This window comes from Panthera tigris, chromosome B2 (assembly GCF_018350195.1).
Source record: "Panthera tigris isolate Pti1 chromosome B2, P.tigris_Pti1_mat1.1, whole genome shotgun sequence".
Classification (NCBI taxonomy): Eukaryota; Metazoa; Chordata; class Mammalia; order Carnivora; family Felidae; genus Panthera; species Panthera tigris.
Window position 1 is genome coordinate 47222315 of NC_056664.1, and position 11897 is coordinate 47234211.

The 11897-nt window shown below is 35.4% G+C and overlaps 1 pseudogene; it reads left to right on the top strand.

Annotated features, from left to right (window-relative positions):
* Positions 1-7127: 7127 nt before the first annotated feature.
* LOC102954993 lies at positions 7128-8462 on the top strand (annotated as a pseudogene).
* Positions 8463-11897: the final 3435 nt, after the last annotated feature.

Genomic DNA, 11897 nt, shown 5'->3' on the forward strand with positions numbered 1-11897 from the left:
GATTTCTGCTCAGGTCATGATCTCACAGTTCATGGGCTCAAGCCCTATGTCAGGCATTGTGCTGACAGTGTGCAGCCTGCTTGGGATTCTCTCTCTCCCTCTCTCTCTTCCCTTTCCCCCCAAAATAAATGAATAAACTTAAAAAAAATGGACTAAGAAAAAAAATCCAAATTACTAAAATCAGAAATGAAAGTAGAGACATTACTATTGATTTTACAGAAAGAACAATGATTATAAGGAAGTACCATAAATAATTTCCTATCAACAAATCAGATATGCTATGTTAAATGGACAAATTCCTAGAAACACATATGCTGCCAAGACAGAATCATGAAGAAATAAAAGATCTGAATAGATTTATAACTAGTAAGTTGCTAGAATCAATAATCAAAAATTTCTTTACAAAGAAAAGCCCTAGACCTGATGGCTTCACAGATGAATTCTATCAAACATTTACAAGCAACTAAACACCAATTCTTCTTTAACTTTTTAAGAAAAATGAAGAGGAGGAAGAACATCCTAGCTCATTCTGTGGTCTCAGAATTACTCTAATATCAAAACCAGACATAGGCAACTTAAGAAAAAAACAACAACAAAAAAACCCCTGATGATCAACATCTCTTATGAACATTGAAGCAACACTCCTCAACCAACTACTAGCAAACAGAATTAAGCAGCATATTAAAAGAACTATACAGCATGGCCAAGTGGGATTTATTCCTGGAATGCAAGAATGGTTCAATATATGAATATTAATCAATGTAATACACCACATTAGCAGAATCAAGGAAAAGAAAACACATCATCTCAGTTGATGCAGAAAAAAACATTTGACAAAATCCATCACCTTTTCATGATAAAAACAGTCAACAAACTAGGAATAGAAGGAAAACTACCTGACATAATAAAAGCAATATGTGAAAAATCCATGGCAAACATCATACTCCATAATGAAAGACTGATTGCTTTTTCTCTATTATCAGGAACATCTCTCTATTATCAAGAACATCTCTCTATTATCAGGAATATTTTCTCTTTTCTCAGGAACATCTCTCTATTATCAGTAATAAGGCAAAGATTATTATAGCACTGGAAGTTCCAGCTAGAGAATTTAGGCAATAAAAAGAAATAAAAGTTATCTAAATAGGAAAGGACAAAGAATAATGCTCTCTGTTTACAGATGGTGTCATTTTTTTTAAATGTTTATATTTTGATGGGGGGGGTAGTTGGGGGAGGGCAGAGAGAGAAAGAGGGAGACACAGAATCTGAAGCAGGTTCCAGGCTCTGAGCTGTCAGCACAGAGCCCGACGTGGGTCTTGAACTCATGAGCCATGAGATCATGATCTGAGTCAAAGCCAGATGCTCACCTGACTGAGCCACCCAGGTGCCCCCAGATGGTGTCATTTTGTATGTAGAAAACACTACTCCACCAAAAAAATCTATTAGAACGAACAAATGAATCCAGAAAAAGTAGCAGGATACAGAGTCAACACTTAAAAATCTGTTGCACTTTTATACATTAATAATAAACAATCTGAAAAAGAAATTGCAAAACAACTGCATTTATAATAGCAAGAATAAAATACTTGAGAATTAACCAAGGAGGTAAAAGACTTGTACAATAAAAACTATCAGGGGCACCTGGGTGGCTCAGTCAGTTGAGCGTCTGACTTTGGCTCAGGTCATGATCTCATGGTTTTTGAGTTCAAGTCCTGAGTCAGGCTTGCTGCTGTCAGCACAGAGCCCACTTCAGATCTTCTGCCCCCCTCTCTCTCTGCACTTCCCCACTTTCACGCTCTCTCTCTCTCAAAAATAGGTAAACCTTTAAAAAACATCGCTGAAAGAAATTTAAAAAGACATAAATAGGGGCACCTGGGTGGCTTAGTCAGTTGGGCATCTGACTTCGGCTCAGGTCATGATCTCCGGTTCATGGGTTTGAGCCCCGCCTTGGGCTCTGAGCTGACAGCTTGGAGCCTGGAGCCTGCTTTGGATTCTGTGTCTCCCTCTCTCTCTCTGCCCCTCCCCTGCTAACTCTCTCTCTCTCTCTCTCAAAAATGAATAAACATTAAAAAAATTTAAGAAACATAAATAATGTAAATGGAAATATATCATGTGTTCTTAGATTACAAATCTTAGTATCATTAAAATGTCAATGCTACCCAAAGTTATCTACATATTCAAAGCAATCCCTATCACGTTCTCAATGATATTTTTGTAAAAATAGAAAAAAAACTATCCTTAAATTCATATGGGATTGAAAGAGACCCCAGACAACCAGAACAATTTTGGAAAAGAATGATGCTGCAGGAATTGGACTTCCTTTCAAATTTACCACAAAGCTATCGTTGCCTAAACACTGTGGAATTGGCATAAAAACACACATACTGGTCAATGGACTAGAATAAAGAGCCCAGAAATAAATCCTCACATATATGGTCAAATCATTTTTAACAAGAGTATCAAGACCATTAAATGTGGAAAATACAGTCTTTTCAACAAACGGTACTGGGAAAATTGAATATTCACCTGTAGGAGAATCAAGTTATACACTTATCTAATACCATATACAAAAAATACCTCAAAACAAGTCAAAGATCTAAATGTAAAATTTTAAACCATAAAACAGGGAAAAAAAATAGGGCAAAAGCATCATGATATTACATTGGCAATAATTCCTTGGATAGGACACTGAAGTCATAGGCAACAAAAGAAAAAAAATAAAGTAGACTTCATGAAAATTAAAGGAGTTTTGCATCAAAAAACACTATCACACAGTAACATAGTAAAGAGGCAACCCACAAAATAGATAGTATTCGCAAATTGTGTATCCAATAAGAGGTAAGCATCCAGAATATACATAGAACTCCTAAAACTCAACAACAGAAAAACAACTTTATAAAAATAGTCAAACGACTTAAATAGCCACTTTGTTAATAAGCACCTAAAAAGGTGCTCAATATCATTAATCATTAGGAAAATGTAAGTCAAAACTAAAGTGAGATAGCACCTGAGCCCATGAAGAGGGCTACTCCTCATGGAGAAAAGAAAAAAGAAAAGAAACGAGAAAAGAAAGAAAGCAAGAGAGGGAGGGAGGGAGGAAGGAAGGAAGGAAGAAAGGAAGGAAGGAAGGAAGGAAGGAAGAAAAGAAGAGAAGGGGATGGAGGGAGAAAGGAAGGGACGGAGGGAGGAAAGAAAGAGAGAGGCTGGGAAGGAGAAGTGTTGGCAACAATGTAGAGTCAGTGGAAGTTTTACACACTGTTGGTGGGAATATAAAAGACACACCTGCTGTGCAAAATAGTATGATGCTTCCTCTAAAAATTAAACATATAATTACTATATGATCTAGTAATTCCTCTTCTGGGTACTTATCCAAGATAATTGAAAATGGCATCTCAAAGAGATATTTGTACATCTATTTTCATAGTAGCATTATTCACAATAGCTAAAATATAGGGGCGCCTGGGTGGCTCAGTCGGTTAAGCATCTGACTTCGGCTCAGGTCACGATCTTGTGGTCCGTGAGTTCAAGCCCCGCGTCTGGGCTCTGGGCTGATGTCTCGGAGCCTGGAGCCTGCTTCTGATTCTGTGTCTCCCTCTCTCTCTGCCCCTCCCCCATTCATGCTCTGTCTCTCTCTGTCTCAAAAATGAATAAACGTTAAAAAAATTAAAAAAAATAAAATATAGAAGCAACCTAAATGTCCATTGACAGATAAGTGGATTAATACAATGTGTTATATACATATAATGGAATAAAAAGGAATGAAATTCTTGCACAAGCTACAACATGGATGAAACTTGAGGACTTTCTGCCAAGTGAAAAAGTGAGTCATAAAAAGACAAATATTTTATAGTTTCACTCATATGAGGTGCTTAGTGTAGTCAGAATCAGAAAGACAGAGGATAGAATGGTGGTTGCCAAAGATTGAAAGAAGGTAGGCATGGAGAATTATTGTTTACTGAGTACAAAGTTTCAGTTTTACAAGACAAAAGAGTTCTGGAGATGGATGGTGGTGGAGGTCATACAACAATGATGGATGTATTTTAATATCATTTGAACTGTACACTTAAAAATTATTCAGATGGTAAATTTTACATTATATGTATTTTGCCATAAAAAATTTGGAAAAAATAGAAACATTCTAAATCAAACTCACCATCAAGAAAATGAATAGGCAAGCATACACTGGGAGAAACACACTCATAAAACATGAATCTAATGACAGTGTTATCCAAGATACATAAAATACATTTAAAATTTAAAAATAAAAGACAAACATCCCAACTTTAAAAACAGGCAAAAATTTGAACAGACATTTCCCAAATAAGATGTGTGTGTGTGTGTGCGCGCATGTGCGTATGTGTGTGTGTAATATATGTATCTGGTCAGGACATGAGAAAGTGCTTAATTTCAATAACCATCAAGAAAATGAAAATTAAAACCACAATAAGAAACTATTACATACAATAATGGTAAAATCAAAAAAATTATTAGCATCAAACATTGGTGAGATTGTGGAGAAACTGATTCTCACATTCTTAGTGGAATACAACCATTTTGAAAGAAGATCTGGCAGTTATTTATAAAAATCCTACATCAATCCTGTGACCCATCAGTTATAATTTTAGATATTTATCCAAGATAACTGAAAATATATGATAACAAAAAGGGGTGTATGGGAATGTTCATAGCAGCTTTGTTCATAGTAGCCAAAAAATGTGAAATATTCCAGGTATAGTCATAAGTTGGAATGCTACTTAGAGAAATAATAATTATAAACTCCGTTAATACAATAATATGACTTTAACTCAAAAAGCATTGTGGTGTTAAAAGAATTCCTCTGTAAATGAGTGCATATTGCATGATTTCATTTATATGAAATAAAAGAGAAAAATTATAATGAACAAAAAATTAGAAGAGTGACTACTTCTGGGGTAGAAGTAGGAGGACTTAGTGGAGACATGAGGAAATTTCTGGAATGATAATACATTTCTATATGTTAATAATTGTTTGAGTTACACATATATGTTTGTAAAAATCCTCAAAAATCTGCAAAATACTTTGAAATTCATCAAAAGTAACTTGGAGTAATGCATGGGTAGAAGGATGGCTAAGTGGATGGATAAATGATAAAACATGTAGTAAAATGTCAATGATAAAATCTAGGTGGTGTGTATACAGGCATTTTCTGTGAAATTCTTCAATTTTATTGTTTATTTGAAAAATTACAAAATTCAAAAAAAACAAAACAACTTCTTAATGTTGTTTATTTTGATTATTAGTAATTCTCCTGAAGTCATTAAATATTTATATTTACATGTGAAGAACAAGACCATAAAAAGAGTATTGTCAAAAAAAATTTAAGTTGAAATTGCTTGGAATCCATTTTAGAATTTACAGTAGTACTTGTATGTGCAGCTATGTAATTTTCTAGAACTACACTTAAATCCCAAGGGCAAATATGGAAGACTTGCATAGTTGAATATAGTTGTTTGTGTTTTTATGAGAAAGATATATAGTTGGTGCTCTTTAAATGTAAGTTTCAGAAGCAAGGAGTGGATCCAGTCTATTTACTTAGGCCTAATGAATTTATAACTGGAACTCAAAGAAAAATTGTACTGGAAAAGTATGGAACAGAAAGCTTGACTCCTATTTCTGGAGTGGTTGAAAGAGAGGGAAGCAGTGCAGGGTGAAGACTGAACTATCATTGTCTTAAGTTGATTTGCTTTTAAGGAAAATAAAATATTGTAAATATAAATAGCTGCTATGAATAAATGGAAATTTTGAGTCAAAAGTACAGAGTTCATTGTATTTAATATTTGGACACATTTTATTTTTTAGCATTTAACTATTTCTAAACCAGTATGGTTCTAGCATTGAACCAGTATGGTTCATGGTTGTTTTCTTTTTGTTTTGTTTTCTTTTTAGTGACTTATAAAACAGTACATCTTAGATGAGGTTTAGCGAGCCATTGATATCCATTCCAAGGTTATCATGCTTCATTAGCCTACACTTTGAAACACTTGAATTTTCCATGTTTTATTTGTGGAAGATGTTAACAGTGCGTAGCAAGGAGTTTGTATTTTTAGAGACAAAGTTACTAGTTGTTTTTACAGGAGAAAAGTCTAGCCAGAGTGTGTAGGAGACTCACAGGGGATGCCCGTCACTTTTGTTCCTTCATTATCACACAGTATTTCTTTGTCCCATTCCCAAATTTACTTTCTAAACTTCCCTCCATAATGAAACATGACCTTCTCTGTCAAAACCACTTCACCAGTGCAGGATTTATTTTTGGAAATGTTTTATAATTATGCGACCTGAATTTGTTGCTTTGCATTCATTTGGAAAATTACATGAAAGTGTCAATTCTTGCATGAGTCATCTGTGTAACAGGAATAACTCCTACTGTGAAAGGCTGCCTGGATCAATAAAATAACTGATAAACGTCAGTCATTAAAGTGATAAATAGGTTCTGATTGTTCAGAGTAGTAAGAGATATTAGTTGTAACTCTTAGGTATTGAAGACCAAAAGATGAAATATGCTGTTCTGTATTGGCATCTTTCTGTAAGGACAACTTGCGGTGTATGTTGCATTGAGCTAAATCACAAGGGCTTTTTGTCTCTCCTGTTTTCCTTCATGTAATGAGATCAAGCCCTGAGGATATTTTCTCCCAAAATTAAAATCCTGATGGCATATATCACCCCACTTATAGGTCAATCTGAAATGTCTTCTTAACAAAATCCAGTTTTCATGTGTGTTTACAAACCTTTACATCTTCCTGCTTTTCTTGGGCAGGTTTTCTTGGTTTTCCTTATGCAAATATCCTCTATTTTTCTAGCAAGTCCTTAAATTGCTGCTAGCATGACTGCTTTTCCCCATAGTGCTGACTGAACTCTAGGGCGAAGAGATCTCATTACCGATTATTAACTTTTGGAGATATTAAAAAAATCCTATAAAAATTGATGCATATTATGGGTATAATCCATTAATATCTCTAGTAGAAACTTTTGAAAAATGTGGAGGAGTTTAGCTTAACTTTACCTTTCTGTTGACCTTAGAATATACATTCCAGATTTGGAATTCTTGTGGTGGCGGGCAAAGAATGGCCTGCATGGTCCACCATGAAGTAATGGAAGTGCCCTTTGTGGAAGACTGGGGCTTGGTGCAGACTTGGGAGAAGGTGTCTATGGAGAAGTTCAACTTGCTGTGAAGAGAAGAATTAAAGGAGTAGTTGCAGTCAGGATTGTAGACATGAAGCATGTCATAGACTGTCTAGAAAGTGTTAAGAAAACGATCTGTATCAATAGCGTGTTAAATTATGAGAGTGTAGTGAAATTCTACTGTCACAGGAGAGAAGGCAATATTCAGTATCTATTATTGGAGTACTGTAGTGGTGGAGAACTTTTTGACAGCATAGAGCCAGACATCGGCATGCCTGAAGAAGATGCTCAGAGGTTCTTCCATGAAATCATGGCAGGGTGGTTTATTTGCATGGTATTGGGATAACTCACAGGGATATTAAGCCAGAAAATATCCTTTTGGATGAAAGGGATTACCTCAAAATCTCTGACTTTGGCTTGGCAACAGTGTTTTGGCACAATGATCATGAGTGTTTATTGAACAAGATGTGTTTACCTTACATTGCTCCAGAACTTCTAAAGAGAAAAGGATTTCATGTAGAACTCATTGATGTTTGGTCCTATGGAATAGTACTTATGGCAATGTTGCCATGGGACCAGCCCAGTGATGGTTGTCAGGAATAGTCTGATTGGAAAGAAAGAAAAATACATACCTCAACTCTTGGAAAAAATTGATTCTGTTTATCCAGCCTGGCTGCATAAAGTCCTAGTTGAGAATCCATCAGTAAGAATTACTACCCCAGACATCAAAAAAGATAGATGGTACAACAAACCACTCAAGAAATGGGTAAAAAGGCCCTGAGTCACTTCAGATGGTGTACATAAGTCTCCTAGTGGATTTTCTAAACACATTCAATCCAGTTTGGACTTCTCTGTGGTAAGCAGTGCTTCTAGTGAAGAAAATATGAAGTACTCTAGCTCCCAGCAAGAATCATGGACAGGTCTTTTCTTATGGGACACTGGCCCTTCATAATATTGATAAACTGGTACAAGAGATCAATTTTTCCCCATCCACATGTTCTGATCGTATGCTTCTAAATAGTTACTTGGCACCCCAGGATCCCCCAAGACCCCCTGAAAGAAACTTGTGAGAAGTTAGACTGTCAGTAGAAAAAGAGTTGTATGAGTCAGGTTACTGTATCAACTGATAGGAGAAACAATGAACTGATTTTCAAAGTGAATTTGGTACAAATGGTTGAGAAGTTCTTGGTTGACTTTCAGCTTTCTAAGGGTGATGGATTGGCATTTAAGAGACACTTCCTGAAGATAAAGGGAAGCCGAATGATGTTGTGAGCAGCCAGAAGGCCTGGTTTCCTGCCACATGAGAGATCCATTGGATTCCTGGTGAATATAGCGCTGCTGTATTGACATTATTCTTCCTAGAGAAAATTATCTTGTTCTGCAAACTGCAAACAGTAGTCTCTGAAGAGTTATCTTCCTTCTAGCCAAACATTTTCCGATTCTTTTTGTATGTTCTTCATATAAACAATACCTATATCTTCATTGTAAGTGAAGCTTTTGGGGAGGGATGGATAGAATTCATTAGATGTTTCTTCATTTTGTGTTTGGTATCTGAAGACCCATGTGATGGAAACCAAGCTCTGGGGAATACATGAGCTTACCAGCTTTTATACCGATGTAATGAAAAATTTAATGAAAAAAAAAATCAACCATCATTTTGGTTTCATACAGAAAATACATGTTTCCTCCATGTTGATTTAATTATATGGGTAGATTAGTAAGAAAAGCAATTTTTATGACTTTTGGAAAGTAGATATATCAGTCTATTATGTGAAGCCAACTTCAAAAAATGTATCTTCAAGATTTGTACTTGTTTTTGCAAGGGCCTGACACAGTATATAAATAAACCTGTTTGGAATTATAACTGCTAATTAAAATTGCAAGTAAGTACATTTTTTTCCATTATAGTTAATAATATATAAAATAACGATTGATCTTTCAAGTAGAAGTTGAGCATAAAACTCTAGTGCTTAACTGTGCTTACCTACCTTTACTCTAAAATTACTATTGCACATTTTAAATTTTATTCTATATTATTTTCTACGTTCACAGCCATATTTTAATTCCTTATTACACAAATAAATTCTATTTCAAAAATGAATATCTAACTCTGTGGACTTACTGGTGACCAAGCTTCTAGGTGGTAGGGAATAAAAGAGGGAGAAGTAAGAAACCATGATAGAAAAGGATCTGATTCTTAGTTCGTTTGCTATCAGATTTACTAAGACTTTGTTCTTGTGATAAAATTTATTTTTTTAATGTATTAGGTTGAGGCCTGTATTCTTTTTTCTTTGTAATTTATAAAATTAATCATCTTGGTCTGAAGCTAAGAACATACGAAATTTTATGGTTAGAGTTTATCACTTAGTGTATACTGGTAAATTGTATTACTGCAGTATACCCATAGGAGAAATAAATTTGTACCAATACAGGCTCCTAAGAATTGAGTCAATAAATTCTCAAAAACTAACTTTTGGTCCCTGTCCTCCAACCTGTTCCTCCCTAGTTTCTTCCATCCCAGTAAACTTTACATTCAGTTCTCCAGTTCCTTGAGCCAAAACCCCAAGAATCCTCTTTGGCATTCCCACCCCAAGGTCTTTTTTTTTTTTCTGTTCCGTCCTCTAGAGTCCTTTACTCCCAAAATTTGTGTGGCTTGTGCTTCACTTGGAGTCTTTGCTTAAGTGTCACATGCTATGTAAAGTCTTTCCTTGATTTATCTAAAATGTTACCCCACTTCTATCACTCTTGCCTTTATTTTTCATAACACTTATTAGCTGACATTATAAGATATTTTTATTTACCTAGTAAAGTCTGTTTCCCCCATTGCAATATGTAATAGATAAGCTCCTTGAGTTCAGGGATCCTACCTGTCCTGTTCAGTTCTATGTCCCCAGCACTTAGAATGGGGCCTGATGTATTACAGCATGCAATGAAGAGTTGTTTAATGAAGAAATATACACTCAGTTGATCTTATCCATCCGCAGAAAATACCAGGAAGCTGAACACTTCTCTCCATTTTGATTGCTACCACTCTAGTTTAAGCTTCTTCATCTCCTCCCTAGATTTCTTACTAAAAACTAATGTCTTCCCACCTCTACTTTTGCTGTTTCTCAACTCAACCCTCTCTCCCTCCAAAGTTGTTTCTTGACATAGGTCCTAAGTTTTTTTTTTTTATTTGTTTGTTTGTTTTTAAGATAAATTGTACTGTGACATTCCCTTGCTTAAAAACCTCCAGTAACTTCCCATTGTATCAAAAATGAACTCTAAATTCTTTTCTTGGACTGACCTGGCTCTGCAAGATATACCTTCTGTCCTCTTTGCTCACCGTACTACAGATAGAATAGCCTTCTACTTCTACTTCTATTCATTGAATGTACGAAGGCTCATTCTCCTTTCAGGGCTTTGATGTTTATAACTGCCACTGTCTGGAACTCCTTCCATTAGTTTGCATGGCTTATTTAGCATTCAAAACTCAGCCCAAATGTTTCTACTATCCCCAATCACTGTCCAATTGTTTATTTTTCTTCATGGAACTGATTAGTATCTGAAATTATTTGTCTGTCTCCCCCACTAAAACGTAAGCTTAGACTTTGCCATTTCTTTTCATTTTTGTGTATCTTTTTAAATGTTTTTATTTTCATTCATTTTTTTATGTTTTATTTATTTTTGAGAGCAAGAGAGACAGAGCACAAGCGGGGAAGGGGCAGAGAGAGAGGGAGACACAGAATCTGAAACAAGCTCCAGGCTCTGAGCTGTCATCACAGAGCAGGACGGGGAGCTTGCACTCACAGACCACAAGATCATGACCTGAGCCTAAGTCGGATGCTTCACTGACTGAGCCACCCAGGTGCCCTTGTGTATCTTTTAAAAACAAAATTCCCTGCTCCTTCCCCCTCCCTGCCCCTTCATATATATCTTGTACCTGGAATGTAATAGGTACTAAATAAATATTTATTGAATAAATGAATGAATTAAATATCAGATGAAGAAAATTTTACAAAATATCATAAGGGGAAGGTGAATAGATGGATAGTTAACAAACTTTCTCCGTTATTGGAATTTGTATAGAATGGTGGGGAAAGTTCCAGTCAGACTTGGGCAGATTAGCTCTCACATTAATAATTATGTGCACATTGACACCTGCCTCTGTAAAGAGACTGTTAATAACTACATTGTAGGGTTGTTTTTAATCTTAAATGAGTTAAGGTGTGTGAAGAGTATAGTATACTGTGTTGCACAAAAGAAATTCACTAAACATAAGCTGCCAGAATTTTTCTGCAGGGTTCATTATGTTATTGGGAGAAGATATTTACTCCCATTATTAAAAGTAATATTTGCTTTTCAATGAAATTTTGTAAAGTGTAAAAATGGGGGAAAGGAATTATTATTTAAAGATAACAGCTAAAATTTTTATGGCAAGATCAACGTATGCTGCGTGTGTGTGTGTGTGTGTGTGTGTGTGTAGTGTGGAATGTGGTTGGTGTGATTATTGAGATAAATATAAATATATAAAACATGCACAGTTTAACAAGCAGATGTAAAGTTAACAACTGTTCAACCAAACTCAATTGAAGAAAGTTCATTTCTGGACCCTCACAAGCCTTCCCTTATACCCCTTCCCAGTCATAACCTATCCCCTTCACTCAGAAGTAATCATAAAATTTACTTTCATAACAATCCTCTCCTTGGTTTTCTTTAGTTTTCTCAGATATTTATGCATATTTAAATGATACAGTTTA